Genomic DNA, 16,884 nt, shown 5'->3' with positions numbered 1-16,884 from the left:
AATTACGTGTCTTAATTTACACTGCGCTAATCGATAATTTTTTATGGTTTCTAGCAAGCCACTGTAATCGTGTGCTCCTCAATAATGGATACTTTTTTTTTTTTTTTTTTTTTTTTTTGCCAGTCTAATCTGAAATTAGATACTGGATTGTAAGGCGTATCCAGGAACAGATACAGACTCAGATGACAGTTCAGTAATAATGAAGAGTAGATTGAAGTTTAAGAGAATCGTCCGGAAAAACCAATGTGGAAAGAGCGTGACACTGAATTATTGAGGAACGATGAGGTGCGTTTTAACTCTGCTAAGGATATGGATGCTGCGATAAGGAAGTTCAGTTGAAGAAGAGTGGGCATTTCTTAAAAGATCAGTAGATCAGTCACGGATGTTGCACTATGAAATATAACGACAAGGAAGGTAACTGCGAAGAAACTAACAGGAGGAATGCTTCAATTTATCAACGAAAGAAAGAAATACAAAAATCATCAGGGAAAGACAGAAATATAAATCACTTAACATACATGAAATATGTAGAAAGATCGGGACAGCCAAGGTTAAACGGCTGCAGGACCAATGTGAAGAAATCGGAAAAGAGATGGTCATCGGAAAGACTTTCTCGGCGGATAGAAAAGTCAAAACAACTTCGGTGAAATTAAAAGCAAGGCTGTTAACATTAACAGTTTAATGGGAATTCCACTGTTAAAGGCAGAGGAAAGAGCGGATAGATGGAACGAGTACAATTAAGGCCTCTATTAGGGGGAGGACTTGTCTGTTGATAGGAATTGTAGTCGATAAGGAAGAGATAGGGAATCCAGGATTGGAATTAGAAAAGAGCTCTGGAAGGCCTGAAGTGAAATAAGGTGCAAGGAATAGATAGCTCTCCACTGAGATTTATAAAATCATTGAGGAAAATAGCAACCAAAGACTGTTCAGATTAATGTGTGTAATCTATGATTCTGGCGACGTACCATCAGACTTTCGGAAAAATCTTATCCACACAATTTCTAAGGTAATAAGTGCAGATAAGTACGAGAACCATCGGTCAGCTTAACAGCTCATGGAGTCAACTTGGTGAGAAGAATAACGAACAGAAGAATGGAGAAGAAAATCAAGGATGTGTTAAATGACGATCAGTTTGCTTTAGAAAAGGTAAAGGCACCAGAGAGGCATTCCTGGCATTGTGCTTGATAACTGAAGCAAGAAATTTAAAAATCTAGACACATTCATAGTATCTGCCGACCTAGAAAAAGAGTTTGACAATGGAAAATGGTGCAAGATGTTCAAAATTCTACCAAAAACAGGAATAAGCTGCAGTGAAAGTCGCGTGATGTACAACAAATACAAGAACAAAGAAGTAACAATAAGAATGGAAGTCCATAAACAAAAAATGTTCGAACTAAGAAAGGATGCAGTCTTTTGACAATACTTCTCAATCCACATTTGGAAAAATATACGATGACAGCAAAAGGAAGTTCGAGACTGGGGTTAAAATTCAGGGTGAAAATATACCAACGACAAGATTCGCTAATGACATTGCTGTCGTCGGTGAAGGCGAAGACAGTTACAGGATCTGTTTAATGGAATATACGGTCTAATGAGTACAGAACATGGAGTGAGAGCAAACCAGAGAATGACAAAGATAATGAGATGACGCAGAAGGCTACCATCGAAATTGTTAATCATGGGGCAGAGGGATATAAGTTCTGCTGTTTGGGAGCCACTCCTAACTCGGTACATAAAGTGGTCTGGAAAGTACTTTGTGCAACAGAATTAGAGGATCACTTTTTTTGAAACCCCATAATACCCACCTTTAGTTTGAAATTTCTCTACAAGATGTCTACAACCTTCCTTTGTAACGGACCATGAGCGTGGCGCCCTGCGGCGTCATCCTCGGGTTCGGCAAAGCTTCAAAGAGCAAGGTGTCTACACATGAAAAAAATTAACAAACAAATAAATGGCACAGCTAAGAACTTCTGCGCAACGCAGCGTTGTCGTGTTGACGCCGGAGGTCAGGACCACAACAAAGAACCTCGAATGCACGCGGTTGTCTTATGGATAGCCGAGAAAAACATTTCAGACACACCGCAGCTCGGAGTCGACACGAAAATAATTCAGGGGGCATCATAAAGGATTTCAATGAACCCACCCGTTCGCTCGTGCCGTTGCTTCCCACACATTTCAAAGCCGAATACGACAGTTCATAAGGTGACGAGCAACAGGACGACGTTATTTACCACTCTTGGCACAGCAGTTTGTGCTCTTCTGTACAGGTTTGAAATCACTAGGGACTGTTAAAAACCATTCGACGAAACTCTGACATGATCATAAGCTTAAGGGTTCATAGCCCTTTCATCCTTCCTTGTTTTACTCCATCCTATGTCATTATCACGGGGGTGGGTGTGGGGGGGGGGGGGGGGGGAGGGTGCAACATTAAAATGTGCGTGAATAACACGGCAAAGGGTTTTTCTTAGACCAACCAGTTCAGTAACATCCTCGGTGCCACTTTCGCGCTTTAGCTGACCACGTTACAACTGTATCTTTGAGAAAAATTCGACACACATTCTGCTTTGCGGTTGCTCTAGCACCTTAGAGTTATGCAGCCCCTCCGACATCCCTCAGCCGGTGTTGGTCTGGATTCAGGCGCTAGGGCAAGGTGACAGGTACATTTGTTTCATTCTCAACTAAGGTGCGTGAGTGGCACCAAGGGTGCTGCTGAAAAGAGCAGAGGGACCCTAAGCCGTTTTATTCACACACGCCTTAATGTTGCTCCCCTCTTATTCCCCCCCCCCCCCCCTCTCCAAACGTGATCACGCCACAGGAGGGCGTGGGAGAAAGGAGGGATGAAAAAGTATGTGAACCCTTTGCTGCTTTGGATCACGCTCAGAGGAAGATTGTAGCCATCTTTGAAACAAATTTCAACCTTGTGGGTCGGAATAGGAGATGATTACACGGTTTCGAAAAAGTGATCATTTAATTCTGTTGCGCAAGGTATATAAAATGAGTAGCTCCACCTTTTGCCATATAACCCTTCGCTGACTGTTTCCATAATTGAGATTAAGTGGAAGATTAAGGAAGGTATTTTGTTTATATCTTCAGTTCTTTTTTAGTGTTTTATCCATCCTTAACAACTGTAGCCGTACGTAACGAAATAATAAGCAACCAGTTGCATAAAAGAAATTTAAATTCTTTACCGGTTTCGGGCACTTAGTGCCCTTCTTCAGAAGGTTATAGCCATCGCAAATAATGCGATACGTATAACCTACTGAGGAAGGGTACAAAGTGCCCGTAACCGATAAAGAAATTAAATTTATTTTATGCAAATGGTTGCTTATATTTAGTTCTGTTTTATAATATCATTCACCGGAGCCGGCCGTCGTGGCCGAGCGGTTCGAGGCGCTTTAGTCCGGAACCGCTCGACTGCTACGGTCGTAGCTTCGAATCCTGCCTCGAGCATGGATGTGTGTGATGTCCTTAGGTTAGTTAGGTTTAAGTAGTTCTAAGTTCTAGGGGACTGATGACCTCAGATGTTGAGTCCCATAGTGCTCAGAGCCACTTGAACCATTTTGAACCATTCGCCGGAAATTTTAGGTGCCTCTTTAAAATATGCCTCAACATGAAGCAATATGAACCATGGTTTTAGTTTCTTTGTATTTTATCCATAACATCCGAGACGAGAAACTTGGTGCGTAAGCAAGTCAGAATGACTGGACAGAGATATGACCCCGCTTCTCCTGACTAACTGCCACTATGTCTGACTGTGACATGATATTACCCTACGTAGGAGAGAAACCGCCTAAGAATATGTGCACGCAAGACCGTCTGACAGGTCACATACTGTTGCGAACTATGAAACTATGGTAGGCGAAAGAATTGTGCACCCAATGCGAAGAAAAACTAGTAACTGAATGGCTCGCTCTACAGTAGGTCTTATGGCTGAAATTCGGGCTGACCGGTGTGACTTACATGCATTCGAAAACTAAACATGACATGGCACAGTACGAGAACCATACCAAAGTAAAAGGAAAAGAAATTTTTTTTTGGAAATTTCTGGTAAGGTCTTATGTGACCACACTGCTGAGGTCTCTAAGCTTACGCACTACTTAATCTAACTTAAACTAACTTACACTAAGGACAACACTCACACCCATGCCCGAGGGAGGACTCGAACCTCTGACAGGGGGAGCCGGCCGGACCGCGACAAGACACCAGACTGCGCGGCTACCCAGCGCGGCAGGAAAAGAAAATTGTTAGATGACCGTCAGTCAGATGTCCGTTAGTATCAAACATCGGTCTTAATCTGAGGAAGAAATTACTTAGAATGTGCTTTTGTGAATAAAGCACTGTGGAAAAACTGGAATAGGAAAGAATCGATGTGTTTTAGAGTTATGCTACAGAAGGATGTTGAAAAGTAGGTGTGCTAATAAAATACTGAACGAAGAGATTTTCCGCAGAATAGTCAAACGAAGTAATCTATGAAGATCACTGAAAAGGGGAGGCGAAGGGGTAACAGGACATGCGTCAAGTCGTCAGGGAATAATTTGCGTGGTATTAGAGGGAGCTGTGGAGAGTAAAAATTGTAAGGGAAGGCAGGAAATGGAATACATTCAACAAACAACTGAGAAAGTTGAGTGCAAATGCTGCTCTGAAATATTGAGCTCTGCGTATAGAGGTCGCGCTGCTATGGTTCCCTACAAACTTATGTACATAGATAGTTCATTCATTCCAGGAATCGAGAATCTCCATTTCTACCTGCTATTGATAAGAAAAAGTATCTTGTGATACAATTACAAATTAACCTTTTTTGAATTTTTTTTCTATTTGTTTAGTGAAACCTTGCTTATTGCCAAATTTCAACATTCTAGATCAACCGTAAGTACACGACGCGTTTTGACTGAGTTTGCGAGTGTGGAAATACGTGGCGTAAATGGCCGTATCTTTCGATTACATTGACTAAGGAAGCTTACCTTCATTGCACCCCCCTCCCCCGTCCCTAAGAAACAAGTTGCAGAGTGTGTCTCCAGTCTGTGCACAGTACAATGAAGATCATGGTAAGCGTCGCTTAAGGCTCTGCATATCAGGGCAAGGGAGAATATTATAGTTCTGTCCCAAGGCACCTATCACTGGCTCATATTTGCCAGTGCTCCCTCATATTTTTAGGACTCATGAGTGTTGGTTCCGGGCAAACAGATTGCCATACCTATTTCACAGGACCAGATTTGAAATTTCATGCAACTCCATTTCTTTTATCAACTTTGCCAACTCAGAGCTTTAGTTCTCATTATAAGGTATGTCTTTGTATAATTCTTGTCCAAATAATTGTGTTTTGTTGCATTATTATTCGTGTGTCTTTCGTAACAACCGATAGTTTTACTTAATGCTTGAGTTTATTATCACTACCACTTCTATTAAATGATAGATACTATGTCAATTCCCCACCTTCAGATTCACTACTAGGGCCAATAAATTAAAGCGTCAGTAATTCCGTTGCATATATTAATTTCAGCACTGGATGTCAAGGGCGTGCCTGATTCTTGATTAATTTCAAATTCAGTTAAATTTCACATGCTCACACATGCTGCATTTTACAACTTTAATTGTATGAAATTCGTATATAAATAAATTTTTTTGTTCTGACAGGACAATTTTTATGTGTGCAAAAATTTTTTAAGCAGGAAGGGACAAATTAAAAGAGACAATAGGGGCTGATACTCGGTAATGTAATGACGGACAGACGAGGATATGTTGTTTAATTAGTGAAAGAGTGATAATTTCGGGGGAAGGACGCGGTTTTCTTTGTGCTGCAACTCAAAAGGTTTTAGTCATAATAGAGGACTATAAGACAGTTCACCGCCTTCCTACCTTCTCCACGCTTCGCCGATTACATCTGATGTGCTACAGCTCCAGCGAACATCGGCTGTTGCAGGCGATTAGAGCTGAGCAAGCAAGTTAAACACTTTTGGATGTCTGACACTGTTTGCTACATCTCAGTAATTATTTGTCCCGCTACAGGCTTCCCTTGTATACATTAACAACGTTAGACACAAGTAAAAGACATTGACGGTTACAAATAGTTATCCAAAAGAACAATGGCTAAGTTAAAATACATTTTATTTTCACTGAAAACGCTGATTTCTCTCGCAGTTAAATGTTTTTGTTGTAATATTAAGGGTGATTAAGAGTTCTATGCTGTCACAGCAAGCCACCCCCACGGGACTACAAGTCCCACCGCCACACCCCCACCCGCCCATGCTAGGCAAAACCCCCCTGCCCGGCCCATGCAGCACCATCACCGTCAGAGGGTGGTACGGGACTACCCACCGCCACACCCCCACCCGCCCATGCTAGGCAAAAACCCCCTGCCCGGCTCATGTAGCACCATCACCGTCAGAGGGTGGTACGGGACTACAAGTCCCACCGCCACACCTCCAAAGTGAATTGCAGTGACGCAGTCACTGCCCTGTGGAAACCTACTGCCTCACCAACGCAGCTGTCACAGCAAGCCACCCCCACGGGACTACAAGCCCCACCGCCACATCCCCACCCGCCCATGCTAGGCAAAACCCCCCTGCCCGGCTCATGTAGCACCATCACCGTCAGAGGGTGGTACGGGACTACAAGTCCCACCGCCACACCTCCAAAGTGAATTGCAGTGACGCAGTCACTGCCCTGTGGAAACCTACTGCCTCACCAACACAGTTAGACCGCAATGGACCGGTGATGCTGTATTGTAACATACCACCCCGGACTACAAGTCCATTAAAAAAAAAAAATATGCTGTCAGCTACAACGAATGTAAATTTGACAGAGCTTTGTAATTATGTATGGGCAGTGCTATATAACCCTCAATGTTCACGTTATGTTAGCTGTTCAAAATACTGTAAATTCGAAGTAGCTGTGTCAGTACGTCTACTTTCAAAGAGTTCCTGTCCACATGTATTTCACGTGAACAGAGTTTGATATGTTCCAGTACTCTACAATAGAAATCTGTTATTACAAGTTCCGTCTAATTCATAATAATTTGTGAACCCATAAATTCACTCAAGAAAATCTTAGGACGCTTATTGAAAACTATTTAGTCGATGAAAAGTTCGTGTTTCAAGCCTCATTCCAGTTAACAGGTTATGTACAGATCGCTCATTAAATATCAACAGTTCACGTTAGTTCACAGTCTTAGTTCTATACAATAAAAGAACCCTAATTATACTAACAAACGGCAATTCGATCGAAACCGAAGAAACAGTCTATCTAAGTATATATATATATATATATATATATATATATATATATATATATATATATATATATATAAGTGTACATGTTCAACGGAAGCATTAGCTTTGTTATGAATTATTTTGGTGAAACTGTAGCAAACAAAGGTGCCGTATTTTGAGAGACAGTGATTGATAGTGACAGCAGGACGTCATTCGAACAGAGAATGGCAATATTCCAGGATTATTTACGTAGGTTGTCAGGTATATTATTATTGATATTAAACCACATAACACAACATGCTTTTCTAAGATCGTTTTAGTATGTCCTCCAGTTGGACCATTGGGCCACGTGTGTTCAAATCAACCTTTGGGTTGGCAGCAGCTTTATTTAGAAATGACCATGTTGTCGCAGAGCAATAGCCAACATCCAGGAAAGCAATCCTGGAACAATTCTTGACATAATGAGCACATTATTGTTTCTTTCCAATTAATTTTAATATGTGCTTGAAACATATTTACTGTTTCAGAAGAAGGGCAAATCCAGATATTTTAGCCATGATGTATAAAGTAATAATGGAAACAATAATATCCATTAACTACTTTCCTACATCTGGCACATGTTATCTCTTTCTTTAATCCTGCTTCTGGTCATTGATTTATGGAGACTAAACATCTATGATCATCAGTTTCCTATTCACCGCCTGGGACGAAATGAGCGTACCCCGTCTCTCTGTGTCTGGAAAGAATTCGACGTGCAAGTGTGAGATATTTTTCTGAATGTTTGCATGACGTGTATCTGAAATGGGACTTGGGTACAAGCCCATGACGTACCTAGTGAGATGTGAAAAACCACATCCAGCTGAAAGGAACATCGAACTTTGTCGTTGATCCACCAGGTTGGTTCGAATCGTGACCAACACGCCTCTCCGTGTGCCAGAAGCGGACGCTCGAGTGACGCGACACCCAACCTTCTGACCGAACACACTGAGCTACCGTGCCGGTATTATCTGGGCAGGTTTTGTTTGATTCTAATTACAAATGTTGCACACAGGCGTGTTGTTTTGTTAGTAAATTTACTTTATTTAGCTTCTCAAGTTGAATATTACAACGAATTCATCAGTGTAGAGTGTCGTCAAAAATTGCTCAGTGCCTAAAATGACTTCAAACGAAGAATGCCCAATACAAAGTTTCTACTTTTATTCAAAACAACCATCTATAGCAGGCTTGTGTTAGCCGCGCGGGATTAGCCGAGCGGTGTTGGCGCTGCAGTCATGGACTGTGCGGCTGATCCCGGCGGAGGTTCGAGTCCTCCCTCGGGCATGGCTGTGTGTGTTTGTCCTTAGGATAATTTAGGTTAAGTAGCGCTAAGCTTAGGGACTGATGACCTTAGCAGTTAAGTCCAATAAGATTTCACACACATTTGAACTTTTTTTTTAAATTGTGTTACACAATCAACCAAATCATAGCTGTAGATGTAGCTCTAGTGCTCGTCAATGGAAATCTCTGTGTGCTACGTAGAATAACATCTTTGCTGGCAGCCTAACACTTTATCATATCGCAACACTGTCAGATAGACATATGATTTTTTTACAATAGTTCTTGGAGTAGCTGTTCTACGCATTTTTCGGGTATCTTTACAAAATACATAAAATTATACGAGGTATCTGGGATAGAACTACACAACATCTGTTTCTATTTTTGTACCTATTGAGCCTCATAACTTTATTTGTCCAACATTGTACATAGGAGATCAACTATTTTTGTGCGTGTTTGTACGGTTCAATTGGACACTGTTTGTAGCTCGACAGATATCGAAATGGTGGTCCACGTCTCGCCCCATGTTCATACGCATGAAGATGTTGTGGCCAATACTGTGGTGTAAATCGGTTCTATGAGATTTGGAACCTTTGTTCTGCAAAATTCTGCTTCAGTATCCTTGATAAACTCCCTTGCTCTGCAATCAAGTGGAGTCAGATCGGGACACCGAGGAGGCCAGGCAATGCGACCCCCCACCCCCCAACACTCAGGAAACGCCTCAAACGTCTCATGAATAAATGTGGCATCATCCCCGCGATAATAGGGGGGGGGGGTTGGGCGGGAAGCACAATCTTTCAGGAAAATGAAGTCGAAAGACATTTATGCAACGGCATAGTTCACCAACGTGTCGAGATAGGTATATCCTGTCAATAGCACACATGTGCTATGTGATGCAGCACAGTTGATGAAACGGTGAGGATCATATCCTGGAGTGTGTGTCTATCAATTGCGTATTTAACTAGCAACATCAAATGTCGAGTTCTTTTGTTATAAGGATATATTTGTATATACATCCTGTAGGATACAAAAATTTATTAACTGCTAATATGAATTTACACATCACAATACAGCCTGCATACTTGTGCATTGTTCAGTCGCATCGATATGATCACTTGTCAAAAGCCTGAATAAACATCTTTTACAGTGATGACCACTGTGAGACGTGCAAGAAGAGAGTAAAGATCGGTTGAAGATCTATGGCGCGAAAAGCCCAAGCGAGGTGCCATCGTGCCAAGTAAAATAAAACTGCATGTAAGGGTGGCCTTCGTCCACAAGGATAAATGGATGCTTATGTTGATCCATTGTGCCTCCTAGAATGACGAGATCACCCAAGGAATGACCTCCAGCTTGGATCCGTCAGACGATTGTTGCTTGGTGTTTGCTTCAGACGTTTCACGCCTTACACGCCAACGGCCATGTGTCCGAAGGAGCATAAAACTCGAGTCTTCGGAGAAGACCAACTGTCGCCACTCAGTTGACGTCCAGTTGCACTACTGGCGTACAAATCCAGCCTTCGTCACCGGTGAAGAGCAGTCAGCATGGGTGCATGAAGCAGATGCATGATGCGGAGGCCCATAGCGGCAATCAGCAACGTTCGCTGCAAGCTCGTGGGGTATACACCGGTGGAAGCGGCTTGGTTCATCTGGGTGGTCAGTTGCTCAATAGTTCCATGTCGATTCGCCCGTACACACCTCCACAGCCGTCGTTCACCCCTGTCATCTGTGGCCCTTGCAGCACCAGTTTCGTCGGCGCCGATTTTCTATAGCGCCATTTTGCCATCCGTGGTACCATGGGGACAGTTTAGAAACTTCGCCGTTTCGAAAATGCTTTCAAAATTTGCAAGAAAGCCAATGATCGTGCCCTTTTGGCTTCCGGATAAATAAATCGCTCCGTTTATCAGCATTACGACAACGGCTGCACTGTTTCCCAGTCTCCGCCCCCCCCCCCCCCCCCCCCCCCCCGACATATTTTACATACAGTCTTTGCTAGTACTACCACCTGTCGTGTGTGTGGCTATTGCGTCAGGATTTGATATGTTTTCTGCCATGGTAAATGTATCACCTTTACTGTACTGGGGCACAGATATATAAGGGCACTGCACGAGTAGTGGATAAGATTCTTGACTGTCCCTATGTAATCTGTGTTGCGCCTAGTCGCCAGTCAATTGTACAACGCTGGGGTATTCTTGTTAGAGTCACAGAAGCGAGCAGTTGAGTTTTAGAGAATAAGGGAGAAATTAGATACAATATAGGGTGCCCCACTCAAACCTCCCTGGTTTCAAAGATCCTCAAAAAAACATCAGTAGATATGAAAATGCAAAATGCACCACATTGTAGAGCATCTCAAAGAATTTATTTATTTATCATCAATATACCTCTGCATGTGAACCTTTTGCAGCATGAAGAGTATCGAGTCTATATTCAACTTATTGCCAAGTTCTTTGTAATATTTCCTCTGTTATTGTTGCAATCACATTAGTGATACGATGTCGCAACGTAGGAATATCGTCCACTTTGGTCGCATACACGCGGTCCTTCGCGAATCCCCACATGAAGAAATCAAGTGGTGTAATGTCGGATGGACGTGGTGGCGAGGAAATGGGTCCTCCGCGTCCGATCCAACGACTGGGAGATTTCCTATCTAGGAACTTGCGAACAGCCGTTGACCAATGCGGCGGAGCTTCATCTTGTTGAAAAATGATGTTGGGTTGCAAGTGTTGCATCTGAGGGTACACAAAGTGCTCCAAAATGTCCAGATACACTGACCCATTCACTGTTTGTTCCGCAAAGAAGAACGGTCCAACAGTCCTGTCGTGCATTAGCACGCACCAGACGTTTAGTCTAGGGCTATCACGAAAATGTTCAATGACAACGTACGGATTTTGCGAACCCCAAATCCGAACATTATGCCTATTAACCCTTCCTATTAGATGAAAGGTTGCCTCATCTCGGTATACATTGAAGCATATTCGCAGCAAATTGTTGTCGGCGTAGTTTGTCGTTTGGCGTCCGATGTTGCTCAATTTGCACTTTGTAAACACACGTACGAAGATGCTGGTGAACTACACGATGCAATGTTGATCGAGGTACATCAAGTTGCCTAGATGCTTGACGAATTGACTCATGTGGGCTTCTGAGAAACGTTTGTCTGATGTCCTCCACTGTCTCTTCTGAAACTCCGTCAGAATGTTTCAGAACACGTACTGTTGCCAGACACTTTCTATACCATTTCTTAACTGTTTTCACATCAGGTGGATCACATTCATAGACACGACGATAATGTCATTACATAGTAATCGGCGATTTTGTTTCTGTGAACCACACTACTGCTTGCGCACGCTGCTGTTGAGTCGCCATATTCACTTCGTGCGAGCATGCATTACTCTGGAGACGAAACTTGGCACTTCTGACGGGGTAATATAAATTCAATGTGGTGCATTTTTCATTGTCGTCTCTACTGTGGTATTTCTCTCCTGGGTCCTCGAAAATAGGGAGGTTTGAGTGGGATACTCTGTACTTTATATGGAGATGAAAACTTGTTTGTAATGATATTTGACTCTGTGGATGGAGAAGATTTTTGGAGAAATATTTCAAGGTAACCAATGAACGTGAAAGAATGAAATGTTTGTTTGTCAAATTATTAATTGAAGGAAATATTTGTCCCTTAGATAACTAATAATATTCTTATTAGTGTTAATTTGATCTCTTTGTTTTCATTATGCCACTAATAATGCAATCGGTTTAAACCTCCGTAATTTTTGTAATAAGTGAATTTCGTAATTATTAAAATCTTTTTATTTTGCTCAGCCTTTTTCACGATAATCAGAGCTTAATTTTTTTAAGAATTTTTTTCCTTAAAGTAAAAGTCTTTTCCATCGTTCTTAGTAAAGTTTTAAGTATTACCGTGTGTGTATTGCACCTGAGGTCACACGCAACCGTAAACTATTTCTGACAAGCAAAGAAAAATTAAGCACTGAGTACAATATTTTTCTTCAGCTGCTGCACCTGCGGATTTCAATTTGCTTGCGAGAATGTCAGTACACCAGACACGAAATAGCAGGCAGAGCAAGAGGGAAGTTACTTTACATGCTGAGCAAGAGGTAAGTTACTTTTCTTTCAGAGCAAATCTCACTTTGCATTCTAGTGAGCAAACAGTCTTTGATTTTTCCATTATTGTGCTAAGTAAGCATATTCATTTACAATGAACAGTGAAGGTAATATTGGACAGTTATTTTCTTCCGAACTGTGCAGTATTTTATTTAGTGGATTTTCAACTCAGATGTTATTGCACTTCATGTTACTTAACTTTCTTAACGTAATTCAGTATTGATTTTCAGTTAAATAGTTTTCACTGAGCACCCAATTTATTTATTTTGGATTTAATTACATTCACTTTCATTATTACAAAATCAGCATTTCACTAAGATTAAAATTTTGTTTCATAACACTGTTCACAAGCGCAAACCAGGGCCAACGAACAATTAGTATCACTCAGCAGTTGAATACTATATCTTAACGAGACATTACACAAGGAGGCGTTTTTTGAAGAAAGAATATTCAGCATTTCATATATTGATAAATTATATAGAAAGCTTAAAATTGCACGTTGACGTCGAACATCTGCTGTGGTCACATTACTGTGACTGGATCGCGAATTTAGTTGCTCTAACCTGTCAGAAAACTCGCTCAAACCGTTATACGGCGAAAATCAGAATTTTATATGTCGAATCCCAGAACGGAAAAGCAGAATTTACTCATTGTGTAATAGTAAGGATAAGGAGTGAGATTATGGTCTAATGGTCCATTGACGATGGTATCGTTTCATCTGCAACACATCGGGAAGGACAGAGAAGGACATCGCCCATGTCTTTTCAAAGGAACGATCGGGGTAGCAGTCTCAAGCAGTTTATGGAATCACGGGAAACATACACCTGGGTGTGCAGTCGGGATATTGAATCACCAGCCTCCACCACTTGCTCGCTCGATTTATAATGTTAGGGACAACACAGCGTTGTTGTGTACATAGTTCCACGTAGTCAGCACGTACACAACTTTTCCACTAGAGCGCGCCCCGCTAAGCACAACAGCGCAGATGCAGCGCTCGCCCATCTCCGCACTACGAGATGGCGCTGCCTTAGAGACGGACCGAATTCTGCTTCCGCCAATCCACGTATTAATATGTAACACAGCCAATGAGATTGCTGCTAATGTAGAACCTTTTCTCCTCGCGGATTACACTTGCGCAGTGATACCTGAATGCGCGAGGTATTATAACGAGTGTACAGACCTCCGATTAGTCAGTCTGCATTTGTCTGCACCAGTCTGTACCAGTCTACATTAGTCTGTACCAGTCAATAGTCAAGTTTCAGTCTGCGCCTAAGATTATCATATTCCTGTACATAGCCATGAAGAGAAATGTATAGACACTTTGTCAAGTATCAGAGATTGTGAGAATAAGATTAACGTACCAAGACCAAAGGAACTTCAGATTGTCAATTGTAAACAGCATCCAGAATCAAGTTACGTAATGTCTATGATTTTTATTATTTTAATAAATGTGTGTGAAAATTAATCAAGTTCTGTTTAAAGTTGGTCACCGTCAATCTGCTACTCTAAGCGTGCAAGTGGCATTTCAATTGTCTGACCTAACGGCAGAAGATAAACACGCCACGATAAGACCACGAGACATATTGCCGACACTCGCCTACTTCGTTAGAGCGACGAGTCAAATAATATGATGGTGTGTGTGCGGAAGGTCTTACAGTACGCACACCACAAGCGTATTGTTGCGAGACGTCAGTTATCTTTCTCTGGACAAAACCTTCAGCCTACTTTCCAGCTCGTCAACCTTACACCCACCGCGATACTGCTGTCAGTAGCGATGTGAAAAGACAAGTGCTAGTGTTTGAGCTGACGTTTTCAGGTTTCACGGCGCAGCTCCGGTCGCCGGCAACCCAGGGTTTGCGGTCGCGCCTGGCGGCAGCTTAAACAAGTCTCCCCCTCCCCTTCCTCCTCCTCCCACCCACAGCTAATGAAATTGCCGGCTACGGCGCAGCTTCCCCCGACCCCTCCCCATCCCTTTTACCACCCCTCCTCGCTCCACGCGGCTGGGGCCTGCCAGCGGTAATTGCAGACTCGCTCAGAGCCGGCGGATTCGCGAACTGGCGCCGCCGCCACCGCTGCCACTGCTACCTAATTGGAAAGTCCTCGTGCTTCTTGCTTGCCGTTCTGTTTGCAGGTCGTTGTCACCTTTGGAATTTTTAGTTGCTCGGTTGGGGTAAACAGCTGCTGCAAATTCGATAAATATTTTCGTTCCTTTTGTCGTACCACGTTACATAATGTTCGAGAACTGACAACCAGTCTCTTATTTCCTGCATTTGTCTTCTATTATTTAACATACGTCTCCTACAAAATAGACAATCTACTACGCGCAGGGATATCATTCTAAGCAACGCTGGATTCACTCATAGGCCAGGTAGGCCCGGATTTAGGGCGCCGAGAGACCTTCGTCGATACTTATGTTTTCGGTGGACTTGGCCAACAACAAAAAGTGCGTATAATTTGAAAACAAGAAAGACAAACCAACAATTAGCCGAGCGCTCCAGTCACGGACTGTGCGGCTGGTCCCGGCGGCGGTTCGAGTCCTCCCTCGGGCATGGGTGTGTCTGTTTGTCCTTAGGATAATTTAGTTTCAGTAGTGTGTAAGCTTAGGGACTGATGACCTTAGCAGTTAAGTCCCATAAGATTTCACACACATTTGAACATCTGACAAACCAGCAGCTAAGAAGCGTTGTCCCAAGCTCATAATTCAAATTTAGCAACAGCTCTGTACACTCATCAAGTAGAACATTTTGACCACCTCCCTAATAGCTGGTACCTTTGACACAGACCGAGCGAAGTGGCGCAGTGGATAGACACTGGACTCGCATTCGGGAGGACGACGGTTCAATCCCGCGTCCGGCCATCTTGATCTAGGTTTTCCGTGATTTCCCTAAATGGCTCCAGGCAAATGCCGGGATGGTTCCTTTCAAAGGGCACGGCCGACTTCCTTACCTGTCCTTCCCTAATCGGATGAGACCGATGACCTCGCTGTCTGCTCCCCTTCCCCAAAACAACCCAACCCCTTTGACACAGATAACAGCGAAGACGAATCGTGGCATGGAAGCAATGAGGCTTGTTAAGTTGCTGGAGGCAGTTGGCACCACATCTACACACACACACACACACACACACACACACACACACACACAATTCACCTAATTCCCGTAAATTCCACGGATAACGAGGCGGCGGGCGATGAACTCTTATGTCACGATCTATCACATCCCAGATGTGTTCGATGAGCTTAGATCTGGTGAGTTGGGGGGGGGGGGCGGGGGCAGCGCGTCAATGGAAACTCTCCACTGTGTTCCACGAACTACTCCATCACACCCCTGGACATGGCACATTAGCTTGTTGAAAAACATGTCGGAAAACATGATCTTCATGAAGGAGTGTATGTCGTCTGTAACCAGTTTACGACATTCTTTGGCCATTATAGTGGTTCACGAGCTCCACTGGATCCATCAGCGCCCACGTGAATGTTTCCCAGAGCAAAATGGAGCCGACGCCAGTGTCCATCCTGCAGTACAGGTATCAAGGAGCTGTTTCGCTGAACACGACCGATTAGTTCCATCCCATTGGCTTGATGAAGAAGGTATCTGGATTCATCAGCCCATGCAATGCTCTGCCACTGCGCCAGAGTCCACTGCCGATGGTCAGGTGCCCATTTCAGTCATGCTGTTAACATCAGCACATGCATGGGCCATCGAATACGGAGGCCCATCGTTAGTAGCGTTTGGTGCATTATATATTCAGGCACACTTGTACTCTGCCCAGCATTAAGGTCCGATGTTAGTTCCGCCACAGATCTCCACCTGTCCTCTTTCACCAGTCTGCCAAGCCTATGACGTCCGACATCTGGAATGAGGGGTGACCGCCCAACCCCACGACGTCTGGATGTGGTTTCACCTAGGTTTCGCAAAGTGCTGAAGACGCTCACCACAGCATTCTTCAAACACCCGACAAGTCGTGTAGTTTTCAAAGTGCTCGTGCCGAGCCGCTGGGCCTTCACAACTGCCCTCGGTCAAACTCAAATTCGATACAAGTGCCCGTGCTTTTATCTGACTAGCAGTTATCCCACACTAGGTGACGATGGTATCATCTGGATGGGTTTATGTCGATTATAGGACTGTGGTCGTAATATTCTGCTGATCAGTGTAATTTTGTTTCGCAGAACTTGGTATGCAAGTTGACATTGCTTTGCTTGTCAGTTATTATCACGGTGTGCGTTATTTATTATCATTGTGTATCCATCACGA

The sequence above is a fragment of the Schistocerca americana genome, chromosome 2 (assembly GCF_021461395.2).
Source record: "Schistocerca americana isolate TAMUIC-IGC-003095 chromosome 2, iqSchAmer2.1, whole genome shotgun sequence".
Lineage (NCBI taxonomy): Eukaryota > Metazoa > Arthropoda > Insecta > Orthoptera > Acrididae > Schistocerca > Schistocerca americana.
The sequence above is the reverse complement of the archived record's forward strand: the minus strand, read 5'-3'. Positions refer to the sequence as shown.